The sequence below is a fragment of the Ischnura elegans genome, chromosome 2, assembly GCF_921293095.1.
Source record: "Ischnura elegans chromosome 2, ioIscEleg1.1, whole genome shotgun sequence".
NCBI lineage: Eukaryota > Metazoa > Arthropoda > Insecta > Odonata > Coenagrionidae > Ischnura > Ischnura elegans.
The window spans coordinates 36,486,010-36,505,028 of record NC_060247.1 but is presented as its reverse complement, the minus strand read 5'-3'; the positions used below and the strand labels follow the sequence as shown (position 1 = coordinate 36,505,028).

Genomic DNA, 19,019 nt, shown 5'->3' with positions numbered 1-19,019 from the left:
TTCACTACCGTGTTTGTAAACAAATCTCCAAGCAATTGTTGACAAACGGTAATGTCCGTGTTCCTGTCGAGGAATCGAGTAGTTTTAACTCATTCAGTTTCAGCGGAAGGTGAGCTCATCAACAAAGAGTTCCAGAATATGATTGATCACCAAAAGAATCAAAGATGGTTGATTTAGCGAGCAAGAACAAAGATGTGAATGACTAAAACTAGGTAAATACAAATAGTTCGTACTCTGCATGGATTCGAATCTTTTAACTTTGTAATAAACGAAGACGAAGTCGCCAACTATCTATCTGAATATTTTAAGTCCTTTGGACGCACCTGGCTTACCACGGCACGATTAAAAGCTAAAGGTAGGCTCTGTGTTCATGATCTTTCGAAGCCTAAACCAACCGTAACTATCCAACGGAACGTGTTTGATCATTAAAAAAATTAGTGATGAATGTGATTCACGCAACTTTACTCAAAGGAAAATTCAAAGGTTAGGAAGTCCTCATTCCGTAGATTCCATGATCTCAACTCATATGCCCTTTTGAGCTTAAACGTATTCAATTTACAATTCGTGTTGCATTCGTGATAACGATTAAAAAATCGCATGGTCATTCTTTCAGTTTTTGTGATGTTTGTGCTCATGTGCTAATGAAAACCCATGATTTTCTCATGGTCAATTTATCGTGCTATGTTCACGAGTCGATAAACCATCCTCTGTATTTCTTCCTTCGCTTCAAGTGCGTAGCTAGGATAGGGGGTTTTGGTCGCAGCTAATACCACGGGTCTGTAGGGTATAGAAAACTCGCTAAGGTAAGCGGGAAGTGTGGGGGCACTTCCCCCAGACATTTTTTGAGATAAATGGTTCAAAATAGTGGGTTTTGTGGCTGTGTGAATAGTTAAATATGTTTCGTTTGTTAGTCATCCGTCCCCCAAATATTAATAACAAAATCTTTCATAAAAAAAATTCTCTAAGCTCTTGGGGGGGGGGGGGGTTTATCCCCCAAAACCTCCCCTCGCTGCGTCACTGCTTTGCTTCGCTATATTTATTTAGCTTCATCCGCTTCATCTTGCGCCTGATAACAAAACAAAAACTGTTGTTTCTCAGAAGGTGCTTGACGCAAGACATTAAACCGGAATGTGTAGGGCTCACCGTGGTGCGTTTACGCATGCAGTGCATTTTTTCCAAACAGAGATACTAAAACTGGCGCGCCTTAAGTCATTTAATGCGAATGCTGCTTCATAGGGGCTTTTCTTGCACGATCTTGAGCATCAGTCAAGCGTCGGTCTGGGGTCGTGTCAACCTGCCCCCTGAATGGGCCAAGTGTATGCAACAGACTTGGACCTAAAAACATTTTTTTACAGCTAATAACGCAAATAGCCAACAACTGAATGCGTATAATTTTTATTTCATGAACTGCTTTATTAAACCACAATGCCCAAAATTTCTTAAGCTAAAACGTAAGAAAATTTGTTGAAAAAAATCCGCGTAAACGTGCTCCGATTCACCCTATGTAGATTCAATAAAGAAAATGTCTTTCTGACAAGCAATTTTGGTACTCATTTACGTAGTTTTATTGAATTTGTATCCTTATTTTATTATAATAAATTAAACATGATTAAAACCGATACAGCCGCTCTTGATTTATAAATGGTGTAAGTAAACTGTAAGTTCATTGATTGTTAGGCGGTACGAAGTTCGCCGGGTCAGCTAGTTACGTATAAAATCGTTTCAGGCTTGATTTTGTGGAATATTGTCATATCCATGATGAAAACATAAATGGTAATTTCCACACTGTTTAATTTAACACATAACGACCGACCATGGTTTCGACACTTTGTGCCATTATCAAGGTAATGATAATCACACAAAGTGTCGAAACCATGGCCGGTCGTTAAGTTTTACAATACATAGCGTGGAAATTACCATTTGTGTTTTTATTATGGATCTACATATTACGCTGCAAGCCACCTACAGAGGTGTTTGGCAGGGGATAAACCATCAGAAACCTGCACCAGAGTAATAACTACGGTAGAATATAAATAATAAACAGAATAACGACGTACTGCATGCAACGAATCAATCAGCACGCAGTCACGCGTAGGTACTGAAGCAAAATCATTTACACTTGGCTCAAGTTCGCTATGAAAAAAATGTTTTAGTCATCATTCCAGCTACCCCCAAGGAAATTTTATGTTTTACTTCATGCTCGAAGTTAATCCATTAAAACTGTTCGTTTGAGATGAATGAAGATGGTATGGATGAGGAGAGAGGAAATATGGAAACTGTTTGACTGGTATGGTGCCCACGAACAGACTGGTTGACAGCAAATAACCAGGGAAAAGTTTATCTTTAGGTTTCCTCAGCGGTTTTGAGAAGGGATTTGACGCATAAGTTGCAATAGAAAATGTGTCTGTTGATGCAATGGTGATGCTGATGGATTTGCGAAATGCTCAATAAAACCCGACCAATAGCAATCGAATACTTCCAACAATTTTTATTTAGCATTTCATTATATCAAAAATACCTACTCTGAAAATAATTTAAAATATGGATCCTATAGCAGTTAAGTAAAATCTTTAGTACAAAGTACATTCATGGAAAAAAGGTACAATGGTTGGATGATGATGATTGGAAAATGATGGCTTCTGGCGATACTTTATTGAATTTTCTAATTTTTCTTTAAAAAAAGGTACCTACAATATGATAAAAACACAGGAGGCTATTTCATTATTTGCTGAGAAACTACAGATTTATCGGTAAATATTCTTCTTTTACAATAACTGAATTCTTGGAACGACGGTTTTGCAATTATATTAAAATTATTAAAAATTATCAAATGAAAAAATACCATAGACTTCAATATATTTGGCATGGCATCGAGGTGTGAATTTTCCGCGGAAAAATGAAACGAGAGAAAGAAACGAAAATGCAACGTAGGAACTGAACTGTTGAACCAAAACCTAGAGTAAAGTCATCGCCAGCTTATCGCGATTCATCTTCTGGTAGCGTATCATTGAGAATGGCGTGGAAATGGCGCGCGCCAAGATGGCGTCAGAGAGGATCGGATAAATGGCCACGATCCCGCAGGTGCTGCCCCGCCAGTGAACGTGCAGCGAGGGGGAGGGAGAGGGAAGGCGGGCCAATGGGAACGGGCGCTCTCCGAAGGGTCTTTCTTGCCTCTCCAAGACCAACCTCCTCCCCAAAACGAAACCCAAGGCATTAGACCGTCTGCTTTCAAAAACTCCTCCTCCTTCGGTGATCACCCACCTATGCAACAATACGCGGTGTAGTTGCGAGGAAGCACCCGTGCGGAGATTTCTTCGGTCCTATCATGAACGTATACAGCTGGGTCATGCATAAGGAGAGGGGGCGCCACCCCCAAGCGAAATTAGTAAAGAAATTTATTGAAATAAACATGTTCCGTTTTCCACGATTATATAAATTATTATGACATAGGTTTCAATGTTACTGCATTACCAAGAATATGATTGAATAAATTTGAAATTTAGATCGTACTAGTTTTTATAACAGCGGATAATTGCAAATGTTCATTTCAGAATGGAAAAATTCCACTCCATTATGCTTGAGTCTTCGGATTTTATTGGTAACAATTAAGCTGGATTTTTGTTCCAGGACTGAAGGGTGCAGAAATATTAGGAAAAACAAGATTCAGAGCACGTCTCTTCCTGGAAAAGATAAAAATACTCGAAAATTTAAATGAATTTTTTTTAAAGAATGCAGTATTAAATCAGATAGTCAAACATATTCTTACACTGATTTCTTGCAAAAAAAATGCGATGCAAAAAAAATTGTGTTCGCACAAAAAGTAGCAAACGTAGCACGTTTAAAATAAGCATTATTCAGCTGTTTTTTTAATTTACTCTTAACGCTTCAAATGGTATTTTTTATTCGAGAAGGCTCTAGCATGAATATTAATTTTCAACAGGTTTAGAGAGGTACAAAGTCAGCTCAGTCTGAGTCGATGTGGCATGACTCATAAATTGGAATTTCCATGAAATTAATAACATATACCTATCTCAAATGAAATTAAAAACTTTTGTTGTAGTTACATTCCAGCAATTTATTTTTAGATACGACTAGTTTCGACGCAGCAGCCTCAGGTATTAGCAGAGAGGAGACCCTCCTCGGAATTAGTCATCGGTACGGCGTCATCCTCAGGACGCCGCTGCGTCAAAACTTGTCGTGCATAAAAATAAATTGGTGCTATATACAACAAAGTTTTTCATTTCATTAATTATAAAATACTCTTCAACAAAGTTGAGGCTGAGACTATAGAGATAGCATACACCGACTTGATTTCTCGGATCGACCTTCTCAAAGCCTCAACGAGTCGTTACCCGATGGATGGATCCAGCGTTTTTTATCCGAGCGGAAAGGAGGAGACGGGAGGTTGCAACGAGATGCAGGGAAGCATGTGCGCCCGCTGGCCCATGAAAAGGGTTCATCCACGTGGAGGTGAAGCTGAGGGAAGTGAAGCGGGGAGACGGGGGCAGATGTGATCCCGAGATGCTGTGCCTCCGAAAGACGTCATTGGATGATATTTCGGTTGGCCCACGGACAACTTGGCTCTTTTTCCACACTACCCTAAAAAAAATAAAGACCGAGTCACGAACCGGCAATTTTGGGAATATTCCTGAACAGCTGCGATCAGCATGAAGTTTCATTTTAGGAAGATTTCCGCTCCAGTGACATCTTAGTCGACCGTTTCATTCCAAAAACTCTTTCACTTCTGGTCACGCCAGCGTGAGGAATCATAATTGTTTTACAAAGAATGAGGTGAGCACAAGTTCATGTGATAAGTTATTCAATCACTTGTATTAGTAAGAGAATTACAGTTCTGATCTGAATGAAGCACACATTAAATTCTTCGCACATTTAGCATAAATACATGTCTGCACTGATTATAAAACTAATTTTTGGATATATAAAATTATAGCAAAGTACCTCAATCTGAGGAATACTGGTTTACGGATTTGTCAGGAAGAGAGTGAAAAATAAATGTTGCGTGGAAAATAAATGATTAAAATGAAAACTATGATATAGGAGAAAGAGATGTGTGAGTTAAAAAAATGTATATTTTATACTGATTTCACGGATTAACCTTAGCGAATGAGTTTAAAATTTTCCCTTACTGAAATCTGCTTCCATTGCTAGCGACTTCATAAAAATTATGCATAAAATTAACCTTCCAGGACAGTGGTATAAAAATGAAAGTGCATAAATAAGAAAAAAAACACACCAGAAAAGGAAAGTTAGATACTTCATAAATCCATAAAATGATTCCCTGTAGTTGGCCATAATTTTAATTCAATCAGATTAATGCTGGCGTGAAAAGTGTGCACAGATAATGGGCTCGTTTAGGTTTTCAAGATGAAGTCTTGCGATAAAAAATATCAATGATAGTACAGTTACGTGAACGGAAAGTGGAATTTGAAAAGATGTCTTCCTTCAAGCTTTACGGAGCGGACCAAAAAGATCCACTGGGGCAGAAAATTACAGAAAAACGGTGACGTTCTAGTGAACGAACGACAGATTCTAATTCTTCGAAGAGCCTCCTAACCGCCAGCCAATCAGAATCATTTTGTTTCCAACCGTCATGCCTCGTCGAGCGATGAAGCGTACAAATCGGCCATCTTATCCGTCACTTCGAAAGTCATCGTCCATGAAAATTCATCCTCGTTGGGACTTCCTTTGTATTCCTATTAAATGCAATGCTAGGTAGCACTTCAATATCCTCCCATATTTTCAACCATCCTTCTCATCGAATTGGTAATGCAATCTGCTCTATCTCCCCCAGAGCGGAATCTCCAACGAGATATCATTTTGTGGTTAGCCATACGCAAAGAAAAGGAAATCCAGAGAATGAGCTATTCCACGGAGGGAACAGCTGCAAAAAAAGTCAATAATAAATCTTTCGTCACGCACAATTGCATACTTACGATATTGAACGACAACTTTTGAACATAATAAGGACCATTCTATCCTTATTCTGTTTAAAAAAAAATGCTTGACGAAATATGACAAGACTTCGGGAACATTCTTGGCATAGCCAATAACTATTAAATGAAATAGTTAAATAGAAAGTAAATACTGTGATTTAAAAAAGATGACGCTATCATAATTAATAACCGTCAATTCTTTTCTGTCTGATAAGTAAACATTCTAGATGTTTTACTTTAATTTTAAACTCATGAAATAACTGGCGAAAATATATCAAACCATAGTAAGAAGAACAAATGAGGTATTTTTACAAATTCTAAGCAAGGAAAAAATATTTCACATGAATGGAAACAACCGAGGATTTACATTATACCTGGCCAATGAGCAGCGCACTATAATACCTGGAGGAAAAAATGGAAATTCAAGAGCACTAATTGTAACTTAGTGACGCTATTTTTATTATCAATGTTCAAGCATTTATTGCGAAAGTTGTGTAAGCTAATTGTTTAAAGTTCTTGAATATATCCGTATTACACTAACTTGATGACTTATACGTCTGCATGAGGATTTATACAACGTAAAGCCAGATATTATTTGGTTCAAGACTTGCGGCATCGAAAACGAGCAGTAATAACGTTCGAAAATAATAATGCACGATAAACATGGCAATTCTGAGGACCTGCGAAGGTTATTTTTTGATAATAGATTAAACAAGGAATAAAATTAAACATTTCCCGAGATTCAGTGACAATCGAATGCAGGAAGCAATATTTTGCAGATAAATTAAAGTGATGCGAAAGATCTTTTGAGGAAAAAAGAATAATTACAATTATTAAGTATCACCTAAATCATATGACAAATATCCCTTCCCTTATCTATTATGATCTGTTGTAGTTATCATATTTTACACCTGGCAGCAAATCGGTAGAAAAGAGAACATGTCAAATGATTTCTGACTTTCAAGATATTTGAAAAAAAAAACGTTAAGAGTGCAATTAAAAATTGCTTAGTTGAAATATAACGCAAAAAGTAACCAATAACAAGGAATTGTATTCCCTGTATAATATTTATTTGCTACAATTATTCCGGATCCACAGCTATCACCTTCAAGCCATTTCAGTCCGCAGACGGTAACAATGGAACAAGAGTGTTTCTTCCTTCATATTAGGTGGTAATTCGAAGCATGCATTAATACCAGCTATTATCCGCGTACACAAATATAGAAGGACTTCTTTGTACCCGTAAAATTATATTGGAATGAGTGTTTATTGCAACCTTGTTTCTGTTGAGTTTATATAGAGTGATTACAATTTTATTGCATTCTAAAGAATGTTTTACACCGACCAGATCCTATATCATCCATTCACCATTGTAAGAGCCAAATTTATTCAATACATTTTAATAAAAAAAACGAGTTCTATCACTGATTATCCCGGCCTCGTTGGCGGTCCTTGCCTTCCATACCGAAGACTGCGGGCTCGAGCCCCGCCAGGGAAGGTTGACCCGGTCCAGACCATGGGTGTTTTGCATTCGTAAACTGCGTAAGTTTGAATTTCACGATGAACTTAATTTCATAAGGCGCACTGCGCCATTTTTAGAAGTGTGAGATATATACAAATAAAATGAATACTGTAACGCTTGACATTTAACTACTGTTATTTACTGTTGCTGATGAAAATGATAGAATTAAAGGCGAAGATAAGGAAGGGAGGAAGTTGCTTGTAGGAATGAAGCAATAAAAAAACTGTAATTTGAAGAAAATAAAGATGTATTTTAGAGAAAAATCGTCTGACGTTACACTACCTATTAATGAAGGAGAGAAAAATATATACGATTCCATATAGCTTTGCAACTTCCTCGTTCAGCTGACTCTCGACCCTCCAACGAAGAGCCAAGATGCCCCTTTGGAATCACTTCATTTCTTCCGGCCGCTCACGCAAGTGCTGCCGCGGTGGGAAAGCAACGAAGGAGGGAGAAAGGAAGGAAGAGTAGAGGACAAGGGAAGAGGGAGAGAAGGGAGGGACGGCACGCATGGGCTTTTTAGATTGAGATATCATTCATAAGACACCTGGGATTTAGCAAATCCAATTCCGTACTTTTCATAAGAGGGACGCCGTATATAAAACTCGTCCTGGGAGGAGGGGGAGTGGGCGGGTTGGGGGGGAGGAGAAGGTGGAGGGGAGGTATGTGGGAGGAGAGACGACAGTTCCTGAGGGGTGAGAGTTCCGTTGGTATCGAGGCAAGGGGTGGTGTGAGGTACGCATATGCCCACGAATGCGTGGGGTGAGAGGGAGACTTGGGAGAGGGCTGTGTGTGGCCCGAAGCTTACGATGACACGGCCCGCTTTTTCATGCAGAATGCAGGAAGGGAGAGGATGGGTGTATAATGGAAGAGGGGGTGACTTCCAGTGCTGCCCCCAAGAAGGGGTGGCGTATGAAGGAAGATTGAGGCTGAAGGGGACTCGCGTGTGGGGTGGGTGGATGGTGAGGAATTAATAAACGATACTCCTCCTCGATACTTTCGATACGCGATATTTTGAACCGCAAGTACCGGTCTCACAATCATTAAACAAGGAATCGTCAATTATTTTAATTTTCAGAAAAGGGGTGCCACCAGAAAGCTAGACTAATATCTGGTAAATATGTAAGGATTATAAAGAATAAGATATTTGTGAAGAGTGTGTATAGATTTATTTAGCATAAATAAGTTAAAAAACGACGTAATATATAAATTTTGTGTTCCACAGAGCTTTGCTAATTAGAACACGAGGCACAAAGGTATATGTTTTTGTGGTAGGTTTTCAAAAAAACTGATTCAGTAGTAGGGCTACTCAAAAGTGGTGGTTGAACTTAAACTGATCCAAGTGACCGAGAATTAAGAAGATAATATGATGATGAATCAGAAATCGCAAAAATAAAGTATTTTAGATGATATTTAAGAAAGGATTTTTGTCTACAATAATGCACCTATTTTCCCACCAATTAAGGCGTGGGAAATTAGCAACTGAATGGAATGTTCATACTTGAAATTCCATTAGAAGCAAACCAGTTTCAAATGTTCTGAGTTCATAAAAGATTAAAATTTTTAAAAATATCAAAGACTCGTAATAAATACTTGCATTTCAATAAAAAAATTCGCAGCGAGCTATGTTACCGTGGTCCTATTCCCATCTCGTATAGATTGGGCCCATGAACGTAAGATTTTCCTACATGCAATTTCAAACGGTGCCGCGTTAAATAAGAGAATATCATGTGATGCAACACGATTTCCTGGAAGTCGCAAGTTTCACATCGCGGCTTTTCAAATATCCGGGTATTTCCCAGCGCTAATATGATGGTGACCCGGAAGGAGGAGGTGAGGGAGTGGGGTGAGAAGGCTCGTTGCCTAGGAGCGACCAAACTTCCGTCTCTTTAATACATCTTCATTGGAGCGGAATATGAGGACGAGCACAAAATGGGGGCTACGCGATAAATTGAGGACGGAATTTTTTAAAAGCCCCACGGCCCTCCTCCGTGGAATATTCATAAAAATAAAGTGACGGGGAATTGATGCGTGCAAAATGGATGATCTTAATGAAAACTCTCGGCGACTTAGGGAGAGTCTCCTTGTCTTTCGAGGAGACAAAAACGGGGAGCACCGTCTAATGCAGTTTAACTTTGGGGACGGGAAGCTTTCATCACGGGATTGAAAAAGAGCAACTGGTTTTTCCACGAGGGAACATAACAACATTAGCTACCACTTCATGCAATAGGATTTGAACACACCAAAAGAAAAATACATAAATGTCATCAATCCCAAGCTCGGACTACGCTCAGATCGTAACCATTTAAATATAGAAGATATTTAAAAATATAAGACGGGTAATCGATGATAGCATCATACGTAATAATTCAGTTTATTACCGAAGTTGGTTTTCAGAAAAGACACATTCATGAATGCTAGAATTATCGCTAACCAAATCATTTGGATACGACCTGTAGATAGTATGAAATGAAGATGAATTTTAATATAAAAGAGAAAGGGCGTGAATGACGAAGCATTGGAGATAAATGAGAGACAGATATGACAATTTAAAAAAAATAGACCACCTTTTTCAGCGAACGAATAAAATACGCAAAAGACCTCTCAAGGAAGAGTAAAAAAGTAGACTAATTATGTATAAATATACATCGCCTACAAAGAAAATGTCTCGGAATCAAAATTCAAATCCAGGACTATCATAATAAAAAATCGAAAATGCGTATATCAGAGCTAAAATGAGGCCATTTTATGTGTAAAGAAAATTTTGTCATGCCAAATTAATGCGAGCGGTGTTAACGTTTGTCGTGCCAAATGAAATAATTTTCCATAGAATACAGGTTCTATTGAATACGCAACAACAATAATATAGGAAAAAGAATAGACTATCGCCGGGAAAAGGTAGACGATTTGTATTTTTTATACTTAAAACGACTTATATTTCTCCTGGCATCCACCTACTAACAGAGAAACACATTTTCTCTTCCTTTGAAAGAAATACGGGAGTTTGAAGTGAGCTGTCTACAGAATAGGCTAAAAGTAACGGCACCAACATGTTATCATCACGCTGTCCATCAAAATATCGTTTCATGAAGCAGTAGCTTAAAGCAAGGAAGAGAACTTATATTCAAAGGTTTTCTACCTCGGTTATATTCTTCACAGAATGTCGAGAAGACGACTGGCGGGAGAGAATATTTTGAACGCGATGACAGGGACAGGTTGCCGTTGACGCGATGAGCAAGAAAGAGCAAACGAGAAATGGAAAGAAGTTGACGTGAAAAAATAGCTGCCTTAGCATTCTGGTGTGAGATTGAAGCTCTCAAGTTTCGAATTCAACATAAAACCTCTAACCGCAGATTAGGGATCACATTTCAGCATGAATTATTCAAATAAAAATGGGAAAGAAAATAATTTTCCGCGTTTTAACCTGGAAGCATTTGAATGCAGTAATTACGTTGGTAATCATACGACCTATTCATAGTATTGAATGAAGATTTAATTTAAATAAAAGAGAAAATGTGTAGCTTAAGGAGATATGTGAGGCATAGAGATGACAGATTTAAATAATAGACATCGCCTGCGTTACCGAACAAATAAAAGGCATGAAAAATCTTTATCAGAAAATGGTAGACTAATTACAAACAGATACTCCTGGCACACGAAAAAAATGTTCAGGAATCGGAGTACAAATCAATAGCTATTATAATCATTGCCAGAAACGATATTAGTGCAAAAGCAAGGCCAATAAATATAAAAATATATCATAAGTAAATTTTTATCATGCCAAATTTATGTGTGCGGTGTCAACGGTTATAGTGCCAAATAACTAATTTTCCATAAAATATAGGTGCTTTGAATACGTAATAACAATAATATAGAAAAAGAATGGACTATTCTCGATATGGCAAAATTGGATTTATCTTTAGCGAAACTATTTGACAATCATCTTAATTGATTTAATACATTTATGAATCAAAGTGCTACTTCGAGTTACTATCAGGATCGTTAATAACCTGGATGTCTAGCAGCAAAATTTTTAAAATATTCGAGTATCGTAGCACAGTTGCACTTTCCTCCGGTCCACAGGATGTCATTACTTCAATCAGTGGCGTAACCAGGAACATACTTTGGGGGGGGGGGGTCCTGGTGCGGTGACCGCGCCCCCTCCCCAAGCAACGGTGGTCCGAAAAAATAGTTGAAAAATGTCAAGCTTGGAAATACATTTTACAGCATTTTGACACTTAAAATTTAACTTGAATCAGATGCTGTTATTATATGTCAAAACTAGACAATAGTTTTAAATATTTTCTTTTAATTTCTATGAGCCTTTGGGGGGGATCTATCCCCACATCCCTCCCATATTCACGCCACTGCCTTCAATGACCGCACCACTCCTCACCCCAACTACTTATCTCCCACCGACCCTTCAGTACTCACACAAGGCTCTCATCCATACTTGCACCCTTCCCGTCTTGACACCACTCCATTCACTTGCTCCTCGCATCTACTTAAGCGAGCTATTTATCTCGCTCGGGGAGACTTCCACTTACCTGAGTAATTAGCTACCTATTCCTGACGGTACTCCTACTAGTCGGGGGAAGATTCTTCCCGGCACGCGACGAACAAGAGGAATTATGAACGCGGCAAATGGAGCCGGGGAACTGGTAAGATGAGGAAGGGATGGCTGAGAACCTGCACCTCTAAATGCTTCGATCAGCTGCATGATAATGGATTGCAGTAGTAATGGACGGCGTACGAACGAAATTATGCAAACGTAGCGTTCGAGCAATTAATAACAGCATTAATGTCGTTTTAATTTCAGGCTTAATGGTGCCTCACTCGCAGTCATTAATCCTGTTGAGACCCCATTCCCAGCCATAAGCAGTCACGACTGCCAATTTAGCCGCTTAACTTTATTTGCCACGCCCCACTACCTCATGAATCCACATATTTTCTCAGTGGCTCGAAACAGAGGTATTTCTCACGTCTTCATATTTTTATTTTTAGCTATTTCATAAAATAAATTTATCATAAAAATAGATTGTAAACCCCTGCATTGGGTATTTATGTGCGGCAATTCAATTCAGTCCCATCTCATTTTACTGCCACAGACCCTATGTTTAATATTTTTTGTAAAATGTTACACTGACGTACACTGCGACACATTAAAGCATTAAGTATCTCTATCCATATTCGAAAAGAGAAGGCAAATCTTTTAGATAGAGCTTTATACCCTTAAGATGCTACAGCAAGTCCTGGAAATAAGTATACATACACGCCTGAGGGATATTGCAGACAGCCTTTGGCTATGCGCTAGTTAAGAAAGAATGAACCCGGGACGTAAGTGATAAAATTTCAAAACATAGGGCTCTTCGCACCCAATGATAAATACTGCTGTTGATTGATTATATGTGATCCATGGCCAATAATGCATAACACACTCATATAAAAAGTGTCCTTTGAAGTGGAATGGAAAATATTCCAGCAGAGGTTTCCGCGAGTAAATGTCCCAGTGCATAGGAAGAGCAATCCAAACATTCATTTATAACACTTTCATTGAACTTATAAACCTAATATCAGTGAGATGAAGTTATTCGTCCGCAAAATTCGTAGGCCTACTGGTAAAGGCAGGGAAGTGACTCATATTTTTAAAATGTTTTTTTTTCTTCTGGGGATTAGAGCAAGTGATTTTTTGTAAGTTCCGGATATGGCTCATGTACTATCTACTTCACTTTTAACCCGAAAGACACCACAATAGGCGTGTGGCGGTAGGTGTTATGGCACCTCCAGATAACCTGCGCTAGAGTACCATAAACCAACAGGCACATGGCGAGAGACTGAGTACCTGAAATCAGCCTGGTATTTACTTAAGTCCTGTTTTGCTCGAAGGAAAAATAATTTGTAGACCCATCCGTTCGTAAAAAGATATCCAACTTACTTTACTGTCTTTGTCGGACATGAAATCATAATGCAGTTCTAATATAAATCTCTCGGTGTCGAAATTAACTATCGTGCGCAAATCTAAAAACTATGCGGCAGGCCTTAAGTTCCCCGCCTCGCTTTAGTTCGCTTCATCTGAATCCTTACGTACCCATTCGACTGACTATTGTGAGATGCAGCCAGCGCTTCATCCCTCTCCTATCCCGTCCACCCTCACTTGCAAGTGGAGACAGGGGTGCGGAATGTAGGGAAAGAAGTGGAGGGCCCACCCCATTACATACCTCTCAAAAACCTAGTCCCTCTCTCCCTCCCCTAAGTCCTCTTAAAACACATCTTCAAATATGCATAAGCAATAATGCGGAACTGTTGGTGTCGGAGGAGCGAGACGCGTTGTTGAAGGGAGGTTAAGTAAAAAGAGAAAAAAAGCTGGCGAGGGTTCGACGCGAAGGAGAGGGAAGAATTGAAGGATGTTTGGGCGTGGGGAAAGGGCGAGATAGGAAAATGGTTGGGTGGGGATGAGGAGAAATTGAGGAAAGCGGACAGCGTGTGAGCGAGGGAGGCGAAGGAGAGAGTGGGAAAGTGAAGAAGGGAGAGAGCGATGAAAGCGAAAAAACTCAATGGAAGTGTACGATGTGAAAACACGAAAGGGAATGGAGCGAAAAGAGGTCGAAGAGAAAAAATTTTGAAATAAAGCAAAAAAATTATGACCCACCAGCATGAACTTTGGGGGGACGATAATCTGGAAATCTACATCTATCGCATATTTGTCTCAGTGAATCCATTTTATGTTCTACCTCGGCTAAACGAGAGGTTGGTGATGTAACACCATTAAAGGATACACTAGGTTGGAGCGAAAAGAGAACAAAGTGAAAATGTTTGAATTAATCAGAAAATTATGACTCACCAGAATGAACTATAGGGAAATGATAAACCTGAAATCTACATTTACCGCATATTTTTCTCTGTGAATCTATCGCACTTTCTTCCTTAACTACACACGAGGTTTCTTGACGTAAAAACATTAAATGGTGCACTAGGTTTGATCGGAAAGAGAACGTAATGCAATATTTTTAAATAAATCAGGATAATGTTGCCCACCAACAATTAAATCCCCTGATAACGCTAACCCTCAAACCCACATTTATCACAATTGTTTTTGAGCTAATAATGCTTGTTCTTTCACTGCCCACTGATAGGTTTCTTGCCGCTCTAGACACGAATCTATCAGGTAGGGATAGCTAACATCATATCACGATAAATTTAGAGTGACGGTAAGAATTATTTGATTTTTTCCACTGTATAAAAATGGAGACTTGAAAATTAAAGGCTGTTGAATAATGATGCAGATGAGAGGAAAAACGTTTTCCTTTTTCTTCAACCATGTCACGTCGGAATAAGCCCCCGCCACCGTTAAATAAAATTCTAGATATTTTTCGCAGTTACAAAGTTTCATCTCTGAGACATACTTTAGCCAAAATGAATTATTTGGCTTCCTCTCTAAAAATAGAACTTTACAAATCAATTTACAGGCTTGTTCTCTTACATTCCATCTGTGAATAACATTTTCCTGCAAGTCATAATCAAGCTAATTGACTCTGAGAGGATTATTTAAAACATAATTCCCACCCGAGCAATCCCAAATTCCCTCACCAGATTACATGCTCCAAGGGAATTGATCGCCTCCTTTGAAAATGGCGTCTACAGCTGGAACGGAGCTTGGGATGCTTAGCGCAGCCCCACCTCTGCCCTCACAACCATCCACCGCACACGGTCACAAAAAGAAAGATGCAAAGGGTGCAAAAGATATAAAACGAACAGAGAAAGAGATGGAAGGAAGGACAGCCATCTCTTGATCCCACGCTTTCCCCCACTCTTTTCAACCCCACCAACCCCACCCCCGATATGCATTTTGCATCCCGCATGCGCAGTGCGTATAAAACGAGAAGGGGAGAGAGCGGGACCAACCCATCCCACCCCAATGCGCTCAATGTACGGGGGGAGGGGGAGAAGTTACGCCACAAAAAGCGCAAAAAGAACGGAAGAAAAGTGGAGGACAAAGAAGACGCGGTGGTGGAGGAGAAGTGGTCCTTTTTAAAAGGATGAGGAGGAGGAAGGAATTCGCCCGTGGGATTGCCGCTGCGTCCTTGTTTCTCCAATTCATTCTGGGAAACAAACGACTGAGGGAAAGCGCCTCCCATCCCCTTTTTAACCGTGCACGGAGCATAAAATTGTCCGGTTTGAGTGGGTTTTGCGTTCGGGTTGTGTGAATTGCGGTGGTGGATGGGGTGCGTCGTTGGGTGAGGGGGGGGGGGGCAATGAGATGGTCCACACAGGGCCCCATCCTCCTCCCACCCACTCTCCCTCGTTTCCAGCAAATAAACGGATTTCAACGAGGGTCGCCCAGAGTTGCCGCTAATTTTACGGCCGGCCGTTCGAAACTACGCGAGTTGGGGAGGGGGACGTAATGCGGTCGGAGGCGATCCCAGAAATCAGTTCATTACCCCGCATATTATGATTGCTCGAACGACCGCGCCACATTGTGTTGGCTCAATAAAGAGATGCCTTGCGTGGATCGTGGGGGAGCATTGTATACCCAACGCTGCTTGACCGCCGATCACCTCTAAACATTTTTTGATACTCTCTTCGAAAAGTGACACTTAACAATTCTCGCCACCCAATGTTCACGAAATTATATCCTCGTGCACGCTCAGAAAATATATTCCTTCAAACTCGCATTGCAATTTATAACCAGGAAATTAATGACGATCTTTAAGCCTATAGCCCTACGAGTATTAGTATACAATGGATAAAAATGTGGCAATTTCCGAGCATTATAGTAAAACGCAAAAGTTGTCGACCACATACCATGAGTTGATTACGTCATCAGAATTAAATTAACTCGTTCTTATAGTTCTTCCATGAAAGGAATGGCTCATAAGTGTGTAAAACAAGGAACCACGCGAGATCGATACGCAAGACGGATTAGAAGCTGAAACGCGGCAACTCGCTCGACAAGATTGCATGGCGCCACCAAATTATCAGCTAATACGGTTAAAGTCGTCGATTTTTCTTTGCGAATGGCTCGAGAAGTAGGCCTCAAGAAACAGAAAAATATGGATCTCTTAAAATTTCCATTTCTATAGAACTCGACAATAAACAATCCTTGGTGAAGGAGCCTATTGTGAGAATGTTTAAATTTACACGTATGTGCATCCTTCCCGATTATAAAAACGCGCACAGTCACGTCTATCGCAGGGGAGTCAAACAGAAGGTTCCATCGAAGAGTTGAAGCGGATAACTCGCTTTGCTAGCAGATGTATTTTTTAGGACACGGAGAGATGAGTAAAGAAAAGCAGAGGAGAAGAGGGGAGAACATGGGGTAAAGAGGAATGAGGAAACTAGTCTTTGGAAGAGGATTTCCCTCAAGGCTCCTTTATCGCTCAACTACCCTCAAAAACCTCCAGCCAACTCCCCGGAATTGAGTGCACTCGCTGCTTCCAGAGTAGCGGTCTCCGAGGCGTATTTAAATTCGATTGGATATCAAGTGGATGATGCTTTCTCGGTAGTGGTTTCTGCGTTACCCCCTAACTCACCCTCATGAATGCATTCGCTCCCTTGCACATTCTTCGGCCGTGGAACGGTGGTGTGGTCTTGCCTTCCGACGGGAGCACTTGATTAATGAAGTGGTTTCCGCATTTACGCGGGAGATTGTGTTTTTCGGGCGAATTAAAATTTATTCAGAGGAGGGATGGGCTTATATTCCATAATGCGTTGCTGGCGACACAAAGGCTCTTAATTTACGACATATTTGGGTGCTTTAATAATTGCTGCATATGTTGCACGAGGTCAGCAGCTGCTAAGGGTATTGTTTGGTGACTCAAAGAAATACGATGGAGTTCGAGAAATTTGTCTCCGGTCGTTAAATTTGAATGGAATAAACGAAAAATAATTATACACGCACATGATCTTCACGCTCGTTATTCTCTCTTTTTCTCTATTAATGGCGAATACACACTAAAGAAAACTAGCCCTTCATCAGGAGTCTTATTTTATTGCGAACGGCAAGTGACGGGATACTTAAGGAAGTAAGATCTTGCAGACATCATTTAGTGCATACATACTAATTTCAAATACTTTAAATACTCCAATATTGTGAGTATAATTACGTTAGAAAAACGTGGCAGCTTCATTCCTCCAAAGTAGGGTCAAACAATTTTACCTTCGGTGATTCACTGCAGGATCTAAACGTATCTAGTAATCTATAATTTCACGGTATCATATTTTGCGGCATTAGATTAACACCATACCAAGACAGTATTGTATATTCTTACAAATCATTTGAGTGCAAGCGAAGAAATGTGAACTATTTTATTTTCTTAAACTGTTTTTGAGAGTTTAATTATTACGGTTCCCATTGTAACATAAAAATACCAAAATATTATTTCACGACAGAAACCTTACTAAAAATAAGGACAAATGCGTAGATAATCTGTATTATTTTGATGTGTTAATTTGTTTAAATTATTTTTTTAAGTTTCTACTATGGAAATTAAATGTCAACTTGAATTCGAAGCACGGGGCACGAATGTTATAGAGCAAATACAATGTCAAACATGTTTTCCCCCTGGGAGCCGTTATCTCTCAGAAGTGGAACGCTTAACTAAAAAAAATAATTTTTATTAAAAAATGATACATGCAAGCAAACCCCTCATATTCCATCATTTCTGAACATCAAAAATTGAATCATGGAATCGAGCACTTGATGGAAAAGTAATTAAAACACCCTCTCGCGAGTCATCCGCGTTTCTAATCAAAATCTCGGGGTGAAATTCGCATTAAAACGATTGAAAACTAGAAAAGGGGAATTAATTCCATCCTCTTCATTTGACTCTTTTCGCTTTATCAATAATTTCACGGTTTATTCCGTCTGAAGACCGTCATAACGAATGCCGAGTTGAGTTCCGTTCGCTTCGGATGATGCTCGTTAAAAAAAAAGGGACGGTGATCCAATTCAGCTCGAGGAAAGTAATAAAGGCAGTTGATTCTTTTCAGATTAATTGAAGTCAACAAGGATTTTTAGGTTCGCGTCTGCGAAATCGGTATGCGAAACTACGGTAGTCACATGACGGGTGGAATTCCGCCCGGAGCGAAACGTAACAGGCCCCACGTTTCCCGTCTTGATATCTCTTTTTAATTCATTGCCGGGACGTTAATAAAGAAATCTAATTAAACGGGGAACACTAAAAAGCTTGGATTAACAGAGCAGACGAGCGTGGAACACTACTTTCATTCACACTCGAGTGTGAGCCGCGGTTGAATAAATCATGAGGGGCTCTTAAAATATTCACAGCTTGGAAGAGAACGCCTTTTAGGAAATAAATTTAATTCCATAAAGTACGGTTTTAACTCCATTAGCCGTGTTTTTGCCGAGGTATTCTTTTTTCCTTCTTTGCTTTAGGCTAATTAAAATAAATAACCGAATGCCCCATGCGGAGAGGTTGGCACGCTATTAAATTCAGGGCAAAATACCTTTTTATCCAAGGACGTGAGCATTTCTCCGCTCGAAACTCGGGAATTCCTCTACGCGTTTTAATTAATTAGGTTCA

The 19,019-nt window shown here is 39.6% G+C and overlaps 1 protein-coding gene across 2 annotated transcripts in view; it reads right to left on the bottom strand.

Annotated features, from left to right (window-relative positions):
- LOC124153610 (T-cell leukemia homeobox protein 3) overlaps positions 1–19,019 on the bottom strand; it is a 147,241-nt gene that overhangs the window by 76,950 nt on the left and 51,272 nt on the right. The gene's annotated exons all lie outside the window — the stretch shown is intronic.